The sequence below is a fragment of the Panthera leo genome, chromosome D3 (assembly GCF_018350215.1).
Source record: "Panthera leo isolate Ple1 chromosome D3, P.leo_Ple1_pat1.1, whole genome shotgun sequence".
In the NCBI taxonomy this organism is placed as follows: domain Eukaryota; kingdom Metazoa; phylum Chordata; class Mammalia; order Carnivora; family Felidae; genus Panthera; species Panthera leo.
The window spans coordinates 83,461,681-83,471,715 of NC_056690.1; positions in this window are offsets into that span (position 1 = coordinate 83,461,681).

Consider the following 10,035-nt stretch of genomic DNA (forward strand, 5'->3'; position numbering starts at 1 on the left):
CAGCTGTCCTACCACATACGAAGCTATAGTTTGATAAGATCCCTCGGTGCAATGCTGAAGAGAAACAGAGGTTGCAGGAGGTAGGATCGCAGAGTGTCTAATGGTTAGCCTTGGATCTATAACAGAATCACCTGGGGAACTTTACAAAATACAATTACGAGGATCCCGTCTCCAGGGAATCCAGTTTAATTTATCTCGGATGCTACTTGGAGACACCTGGAGACCTGAAAACTCTAATATGCAGACAAAATTGGAAACAACTGGTACTATAATGGGACGCATGCACGTTACATACGGTTGAGTCCTCTGAGCCTAGCCTCCTGCTTGGTGTGGAGTAAGTTCTCAATAAACATAGAGCAGGAACAGAGTGAATAATGAAACAGTGAAATCTGCTCACAAAGCAGCAAATGCTGAGTGTGAGTCACAGTGAAAGCATAGAACCTCTGGGAGTCACACACACTATTAGGGAGGGTACTAAAGACAGGAGAAGGCATTCTATTTGGTGTTGATCTGGAAGAAGGGAAAAGAAATCTTAAGCCATCGGGGGATGGCCAGCAAGCTTTACTGCCTGCAGGGCACATATGGAGGCATACTGCAGCTTGGAAAAGGGGACAGGAGAGAAAACTCTCTTGTACAGTTTTGCTTTCCCTTGGGAAGGAGGTAGATCACTGAGACCAGTGCTGAGACGCAGAAACACAGTGGCTGAATAGGAAAGAAGAAAACAGACAAATGTCCTTCCCCAGAAGCAGGCTAGCAAAACAGGAGTAACAGGTACCAACAATCTACTGCTCAGAAAGAAACAACTGCATAGAGAGAGACGCATTTTGAGATACAGGTGTACAAGTGTATACTCTTCCTAAAGCAGGGAAGAGTCATTAAGAAAAATTCAGCAAACCAGCCACCACCCTAAGGACAAGGTAACAGTGAAGGAATTGGAAGCCTGTGCTATATTGAAACAACAAAACCCACATGTGATTCAACTCTTGGATAAATTAATTCAACTCTGCCCATTAACACACTAGCACGATATGCAAACGCGTTTTCAGTTATGAATCCAAAGTACAAATCCCACACTCAGATATGATCTGTGTGTCGGAACAGACATGAAACTTAAAATAACTATGATTAATGTGTTAAGGTTTCTAGTAGAAAAGGTGTCCCGCTTGCAAAAGCAGTTGGGGGATTTCACAGAAAAATGGACACTCTAAGAAGAATCAAACGGAAAAGAGGGAGGTAGGGTCGCAGAGACGGAATGCGCCTTTGATGGGCTGATCAGTCAACTTGACACAGCAGAAAGAAAAAAATGAGTGAAAATAGGTAGATGGAAATTACCTACAACCAAACATTGCGACACAAAATAAAAAGTTTAAAAAAATGGAAACAGATAAAATCAGAGTCTCTAAGAACTGTGGAAAAATTTTGAACAATGTAACGTATTCATAAGTGAAATCCTAGACGCAAGAGAGAATGTAGTAGAAAAAATACCCAGAGAACATAGGGTTGAGACATTTCCAAAAATAATGAAGGAAACCACACCATAGATCCAGGAAACTAAGTGAATTAAAGAAGATAAGTATCAACACACACACACACACACACACACACACACACACACACAACATATTCACATTATTACCTATTACAGTTTACAAAAACACCATGAAGGCAGCTTGAGAATAAAATGTATATTAATTAAAAGGAATAATGTTTAAGTCATAAGACAATGGATTGACATCTCCAAAAATGCTCAGCTAACAGTAAAATCACTGTCAACACAGAATTCTATATATGGTGAAGGTATGTTTCACTAAAAATGTAGAAGTTGGCTTTTCAGACAAACTAACGCTGAGAGTTTATTACCAAGAGAGCTGCTCTACAAAAATGTTCAAAATTAATTAGGCTGAAGGAAGAAAACACTGAACAGACATGTGCATCTCTAAAAAGAAATGATGACCAATAGAAATGATTCAAATAAAGGTAGATATAAACTATATTTGTCGGGGTGCCTGGGTGGCTCAGTCGGTTGAGCAACCGACTTCAGCTCAGGTCATGATCTCATGGTTTGGGAGTTCGAGCCCCGCATCAGGCTCTGTGCTGACAGCTCAGAGCCTGGAGCCTGCTTCGGATTCTGTGTCTGCCCCTCTCTCTGACCCTCCTCCATTCATGCTCTGTCTCTCTCTGTCTCAGAAATAAATAAATATTAAATATATATATATATTTTTCGTCTCTCTAAATGAAAATTGCATGTCTAAACCAAGAAAAAGTAGCAATGCATTGTTTGAAACGTGTGAAAAATAAAATGTGTAACAACAGGAACACAAAGATGGCAAGGAAAACTTGGGAATATCCTGTTGTAAGACACACACTCCGTTTGAAGATGTGTAATATTCATTTCAATCTATGTTTTGATAAGTTACATAACTGTATTGTAAATCCTAGATGATGGGAATGTAGAGATAATAAAGAAAAATCCATTAAAAAGGGGAAAAAAGAAAAAAAGGTGGAATAAACTGCATACAACTGTCAAGATGGATTTTAATTCAAACAATTTAAAAATTGCATCGAGTGTAAGTGTTGTATTCATATTAAATTACAAAAAAAATAGGTTGGGTATATTCTGCTTGCAAGAATCACACTTTCAATAAAATTACATACACAGATTGTAAATAAAATTATGGAATATACATACTGTGTACCATTAATTAAGAGAAAGTTTGAGAGGCTCTATTAAATCATAATGGTAGATTCTAACACACATGCAAGGAGGAAAATGTCTAGATATCTAAAAAGAAAATCCCACGTTGGAAGAACTTCTTAAGTGAATTCTCTCAAACATTCAGCAAAAAATAATACCCTTTGTTAACAACATCTTCAAAACCAGAAGAGAACATTCCTGAGGTAAATTTATGATGCCAATATTACCCAGACACTAGACATGGACACACATCCCTTAGAAAACTCATCATAACAACAGGGAAAGAAAACATTGTGTGAAGATTGAAAAGGAAAAAGGAAAATTTCTCCTATTCACAGACCATCTGATTTTCTGCATAGAAAATCTCAGGTAATTTCTTAAAATGTTACTGAATCTAATAAATAAAATGAGCATTTTTACAGAATATAATGTCAATAAGTGACACCTATTGTGTTTCTATAAACTAGTAACAGGAAATCATAAATTCAAAGTTGTTTTTTTTTTTTTTCAAAAAAGACCATTTAAACGCTGAGTATTGTATGGAAATGATGAATCACTAAATTCTACTCCTGAAACTAATATTACACTGTCTGTTAACTAACTGGAGCTTTTTTTTTTTTTAGTTTATTTATTTTGAGAAAGAAAGAGAAAGTGGAGACAGGGGAGGGTAAGAGAGAAGGAGAGAGAGAGAAAATCCCAAGCAGGCTGGACCCTGTCAGTGCAGAGCCTGATGCGGGACTCGATCCCACAACTGTGGGGGGAAGTCAGACGCTCAACCCACTGAGCCACCCAGGTGCCCCAACTGGAATTTAAACAAAAACTTGAAGCTACAAAAAAAACCCACATGATGACACCAAAAACGTCAATTAGTTAGACATAAATCTAAACCGTGTGTGAGTATGTGTGTTCGCAGCCTGTATGTTAAAAACTGCAAAACAATTTTGAAAGAAATAAATCCACACTGGACCAATTGCGCATGATTCTTTAAAACAAAAGCAAACAAACAAGCAAATGGCTCTGTTTGTACTTCACACTCTATACCAACCATCATCTTGAAATTCCGCACCAGGAAATTCTGGTGGGCATCGAATTGGCATGAAATAGAACATCCTTCCTAGGATTCCATCAATATCAGCCTTTTTTCCTTTCTGAATCTGGCCTAATGGAAAACTGTTACCCATACGTCTGTCAGTGTGTTCTCCTCATTCAAAGCAAATTGGCACCCATTTGAAAGACAAATAATTTCCTAAAATGAAGATGCATTTTCCCCTCTAACATTTGATCAACTTATTTAGATAAAATGGACTGTAAATGCAGCTGAATATGGTCCTGGTGGCACAAATATCATATACAAATAATATGCAGAACATGTGTGTGCTGTGCCTGCTACTGTAATTTAATTTCTTGGACTCTGAAACAGAACATCTATCAAGGAATAAAATATTTGATTTATACTTAAATGCACATTAGTTATCCACAAGGTTGAGAAGTCATGACTGCCATGATGCTTTGCATTCAGTCAATTTTATAAGTCATATAAAAGATCTTACTCCCTGGAAAAGTGTCTTCTTTTAATTTTTTACAATATATTTTTTAAGTTTATTTATTTATTCAGAGAGAGAGCGTGTGCAGGAGGGACAGAGAGGGAATCCCAAGCAGGCTCCACACCATCAGCATGGAGCCTGATGTGGGGCTCAATCCCACAGGCTCAATCCCACTGACCTGGGATCAAGAGTCAAACACTTAACTGTTAAGCCACCCAGGCAACTCCTTCTTTTATTTTTTTTTATATGCTGTTAGTATATTTACCTAAATGCTAAACCTATTTTTTTACTGTTATTATACAGATGTTGAGGTTTTAATTTTCCCTCTAACTTCAACATTGTCTCTACTTATTTTCTGTTACTTTTCTGCTTTCTGTTGCTTTGGTGCAGTTTTTCAGTTCTTTATTACTTCTCTGTATACATACCTTTTATCATCTATTGAATCTTGCGTATCAGTCTATATTTTCAAACTAGGTGTTTCTATATAGTTTTTCCATAAATAGCAAATATTTTGTCTCATCTCATTGGAGTATTTACATATTTAACTTGACACATTTGGGGCACCTGGGTGGCTCAGTTGGTTGAGCGTCTGACTTTGGTTCAGGTCCTGATCTCGCAGTCTGTGAGTTCGAGCCCCGCATTGGGCTCTGTGCTGACAGCTCAGAGCCTGGAGTCTGCTTCCGATTCTGTGTCTCCCTCTCTATCTGCCTCTCCCCAGCCTGTGCTTTGTCTCTCTGTCTCTCAAAAAATGAATAAACATTTAAAAAAAATAACTTGGCACATTTGATCCAAGTTTTGGTCATCAAATTCTTTTGTGATGTAGATTATTTGTTTGAATTTGTTATTTTTTCATAGTAGTTATGCTCTCATTTTTCTAGTTCTCATTTTTCTCATTTTTCTCATCTTTCTAGAAATACTCTCATTTCTTCTCTTTAGCTCATACTCTTCTATGGGTATCAATTATTATTTTGGTAAAGGGTACCCTTGCTGGGAGATGTTCTCAAACTTAGGCCCCGGTCCCTCCTCCCTGGTGTTTTGAAGAGACGTATTCAAGGGTCCAGGGTGGAGTTTATTTCTGTAAGCTTTCTATCACACCTACCAGGAGACTTTGTCTCAGAGAAACTGCTTTTATTTCTGACAGAGCATGTCTCCAAGATAGTATAAATACTTAATAAGTTCTCAAATATTTAATAGGCTCCTCATATGTTTGTTTTCAATTAGTTTCATGTGCTATATCTTGTTTTCTGACATCTCCAGATTGTTGAACAGTGTCTAGAATATTAAGTGTTCAATAATACTTGTTGAGTAAATGAAGGGACAGGAACATGCATGCTTTAAGTTAAATAATTAATTAATAACTTATTTTAACAAACAGCCTTGTAACAATTATTACTTTTTCTTTTTTTTTTTTCAATGGAGGGCTTTTATTACATCTTTACATATCACAAATAGATCTTAAGAACTATCAAGCATCTTGCTTTTTTCAGAGCTGGACAACCCTTAGATGCTGAACTTGGCCTGCTGAACTGTTCCTTTTCTAGAGACATAGATACTATCCAAAATACTTCAATAACCCTTGTTTTTAAGTATTGTGGCCTACTGAATCAAAGCATCTGAATTTGTTCAGATATGTATTCAGTGCTGTTTCCCTCAAGAATTAACTCATCTTTTCAGCCCTGAGATACTGAACAAGAATACCTGATCTCCTCAGAACCCTGCTTTTTCATGCAAGGAATTTCAGATTTGAAGAAGAGACTCATTCTTCTGAACAACAGTGTTGATGAAGAAGTGAGCCTACAGAGACGTCATCTGGTAAAGGGAGCCCGATATGACACCCCGACCATGTTCTTCACATGATGACAGATAGTCAGGACCGTAGTCTGCTCCTTACTATATCCCCATCACTTGCCTGTCCGAAGCCTCCTTGTCTTTCCAAGGTGAGTGAATTCTAACTGATGGGACTGAAGTTGTCTAGAGGCCTTCACAATAGCTGTGTGTCCCTTAGAGTGACGTCACCATTTTCTGAAATGCCCACAGTCCAATTGTTGAGAACAGTCATTCTTGCAGTGGATACAGCAAGGAGAGCTCTTCCTCTTGGAAGTCCCCTGCTACATACAAGTGACCGATAGATTTAGATTTTGGTGGCCCTGTCTATAATCACCCGCTTTAATTTGGTGTGCTGCAAAATACAAAACAGTAGTGGTATTGGTTGCTCAAAGACCCCACAGGGACAAAACCAGTATACATTCCACTAGCGTGGAAGAGTGACATACAGGTTAGGGGAGTTGGCTGCGATGACGATTTCGGTTTTGTCCAGGGATTGTTTGGTACGCCTTAATAACCGATGCCTTGGACAGTTGCTCATCTGATTATTCTTTACATAAGCTTGGGTTGTCAGCAGAAACTAAGACAGATATTAATGTGGTAGGAAACCATACGCAGCCATGATACAACGCAGAGAAGATACAATGTGTTCCACGCTCAAAATGGCAGGAAAGCACAGTGGCCCAGGATGTTGGTCTGGAACTGACTTGTAAAACACGTGGCTCTGTGAAAACCTTTCTTTGAATCAACGGTGAGGTTGTCGTCTCCACACCGGCCCCACTACGTCCTCCCCTCCCTTTTGCTCTGTTGGGTCTCCCTTCCCTGCTATTGAATTAACATTGTATTTTATTCTACCCACTGGTAGATCTTTCCTACAGGAGCTGAGGTTTGGTCAGTTCAATCTAGATAGCAGAAGCCTGAAATGCATTTCTTAAATACACCTATTGTTTAACAGATCAATAAATAATTAGGAATGAATAATTATAATAATAATAAATAATTAATACATCAATTAGGGATTGAGGCTCACATGTTCATTTAAAAATGATTAGCTTTATTTTTAATCCCTTTCCTGATCTGATATTTTCTGTCACAACTTTTTATTTCTCAAGAAATATATGTAACTTTGTTATATGACAGAAAACACTATAGGGTAGGCTGATTAAGAACATGCAAGCCCGAACTATCAGACTAAAGGCATCTTATATTGGAAAAAAATGTACACTGATTTTTGAAATTCATTTTTCAAGTTAACACCGATTGTTAAAACTTCTTTGAAAGGAACGTTAAATTATAGACAATAACATTAGCTACAGGATGTTACTGTAGCCTCGAAATATTCTGGTGTTGATAGCTTGAAGAAAATCATTTTTTCAGGCTTACTAGCAACACATGAGCTATCAAGTAGGCAAGGATGTATTGTGTATCACTGGGGAGAAAGGAAAACAATCATCAGTGTTTAATATTCCAAAAGTTTGAGGGAAATGAAGCTACTAAGTATGACTAGACTCTGCCTTTTCTACTGCTCAGAATATAGCTGGGAATTGGGAATTATGCTTGGTAATAAGCTCTTAAGCACATTTGTAGTGTGGGATAAAGTTCTGACTTGGATGAGTGATGTTCATTCAACTAGAGACGATTTTAAAGGGACAGAATATAGGCCAGCAGATTTCTGTGACACATTCATAACCTCTCTGTAAATGTGCTGCCTTTATTTCTTATATCAAATGAATGCTAGGGTTTCAAAAGATATTATTCATAAATAGAATGTAGTTTCTCAAAGGGGGGAAAAAATGGCCCATAACATACTGACCCCTGGGAAATAAAACACCAAATCATTTCTCCTTTAACTCCAAAGGAAGCCTATATGTTTTTATCAGTCACTTTTTCCGAGGAGGAAATCACTAGAGTTTCACCATCTCTCTCTGTTTCTATTAGGTTGTCAATTTGGTTTGAGTTTTCATCAGAGTTGGATTAACAGCTGGAAGAAGAGTCATCTCATCCAAACATTCACCAGGGAGCAATGAGAAAAATCTATTAAATTTGACATAGGACAATGGTACTTACTCAAGAAGACAGTTTGAACATTTGTAATGGAAAGGCGATTTTTTTTTTGTAAAAATTCTTCAGATAATTCTCACAATTGTAAGACTTAGGATTCTATTTAATTGAAAGAGCAATCTAATTTAACAAAAGAGAAATAAAGAGGTATATCCATATGTATTATTAATTAAGGAAGCATTATAAATTAAGCAATTAAAATAGGGCCCCAAAGGAAAATGCCATAAGATTCCAGTGCCAGAATCTAATGCAAAAGAATAATTATACATAATAAAAGACACATATTATCTCTGGGTTTGTTGAAAAAAAAAGAAAGAAAAAGGGTTTGGGGATTGCTATAGCTACACAACAAGTGATGTATATATTTAAAAAAATAGTTGAAATAAACATGATAAAACGTTAATGTTTACTAATTTGTCTGATGGAAACACAAGGCCTACTACACTCATTTCCAAGGCTTTATATATATTTTAAATATTTTGTGGTTTCCTTTAGTACAAAATAATGAAAACTTTTATAATAGAAAGGTCTTTATTAATGATGTCATGAAAAACAAATTTGATAGAGAAAGCCATAATATTCATGTGGTTAAATGTCAATTGTAAGGTTTTTTCCACTAGTTTAAACTTTCTAATAAAAATCTAATAAAATATTAACCATCACCAATGAAGAAATAAAAATATCCACTTTTGAGTTGGAACAAGGAACTACCTATATAAACAGTACTCAGAAAAAAAAATCTGTTTCGTTGAGTTTTAAGGAGGGCTGCATATTTAATAATAGAAAATCTTGGGTCAAATGGTACATGAGTTAATGAAATAGTTATATACGGCATAATTTATAAGGTGATTTATATTTCATGACATCAATTCCAAGCCGTATTAGAAAAATAAAGTTTCTGTATGTGAGTTCTACATTGCTATTGACTTTAGGTAGCTCCATGAGAGAGAGAGAAATTTTTAATCATCATTCTTGTATTACTCATTGGATATTAAAGAACGTATCACGGGGGTACCTGGGTGGCTCAGCTGGTTAACCATCCAATTTTGACTCAGGTCATGATCTCATGGTTTGTGAATTCAAGCCAGGCTTCAGGCTCTGTGCTGACAGCTTGGAGCCTGGAGCCACTTTCCCATTCTGTGCCTCTGTCTCTCTCTGCCCCTCCCCCGTGCATGCGTGTTCTCTCTCTCTCTCTCTCTCTCTCTCTCTCTCTGTCTCTCTCTCAAGTAAACATTAAAAGAAAAATTAAAAAAAAAAAAGAACATATCACATCTCTTACCACAACCACTGTTACAAAATTGTAAGCAGTAAGATATAAAATATGTAACTTTCTCCGTTAATAATGAAGAATCACACAGGTATGTTTTCTTCTCGGTATGTGCGATCTGTGTCCCACAAGTCAATTGGACCTTCAGGTTGCTACATCGGTTGTGAATATCCCTTCTGTCAATTAGTGTCAGCATCATATGATACGGAAACTGCCCATACTCTCACATCCGTCAAGCATTAGGGGTAGAAATCAAATATTTCCCTGGCTTATTTTTACAGGTTGACCCGCACTTCTTGACAGAGATGTTTCAATTACTTTTCCTTTGTGACTACTCTTCAAGATTGAAATGCAGTTATTGATCATGATGTATCTACAGAGATTTGAAATATACTCATGAAAGATTCTCAGCAGTTACACATAATAAACTATCAAACTGCTACCACATGTCTTCTTATAGCCCTTTCTTTCAAGAATATTTTATTAATAGTAACAAAGTCTCATTCTTCTGCAACATACACAGGCTTCTGAGTTCATATCTCTGCAAAAATGTGTCAGAAGCAACATTTACAGCACACAAATAGTCAACAATATTACTTGACATTCTTTTGTAGCTCCCTCTATAAACAATACAATCAAAACCC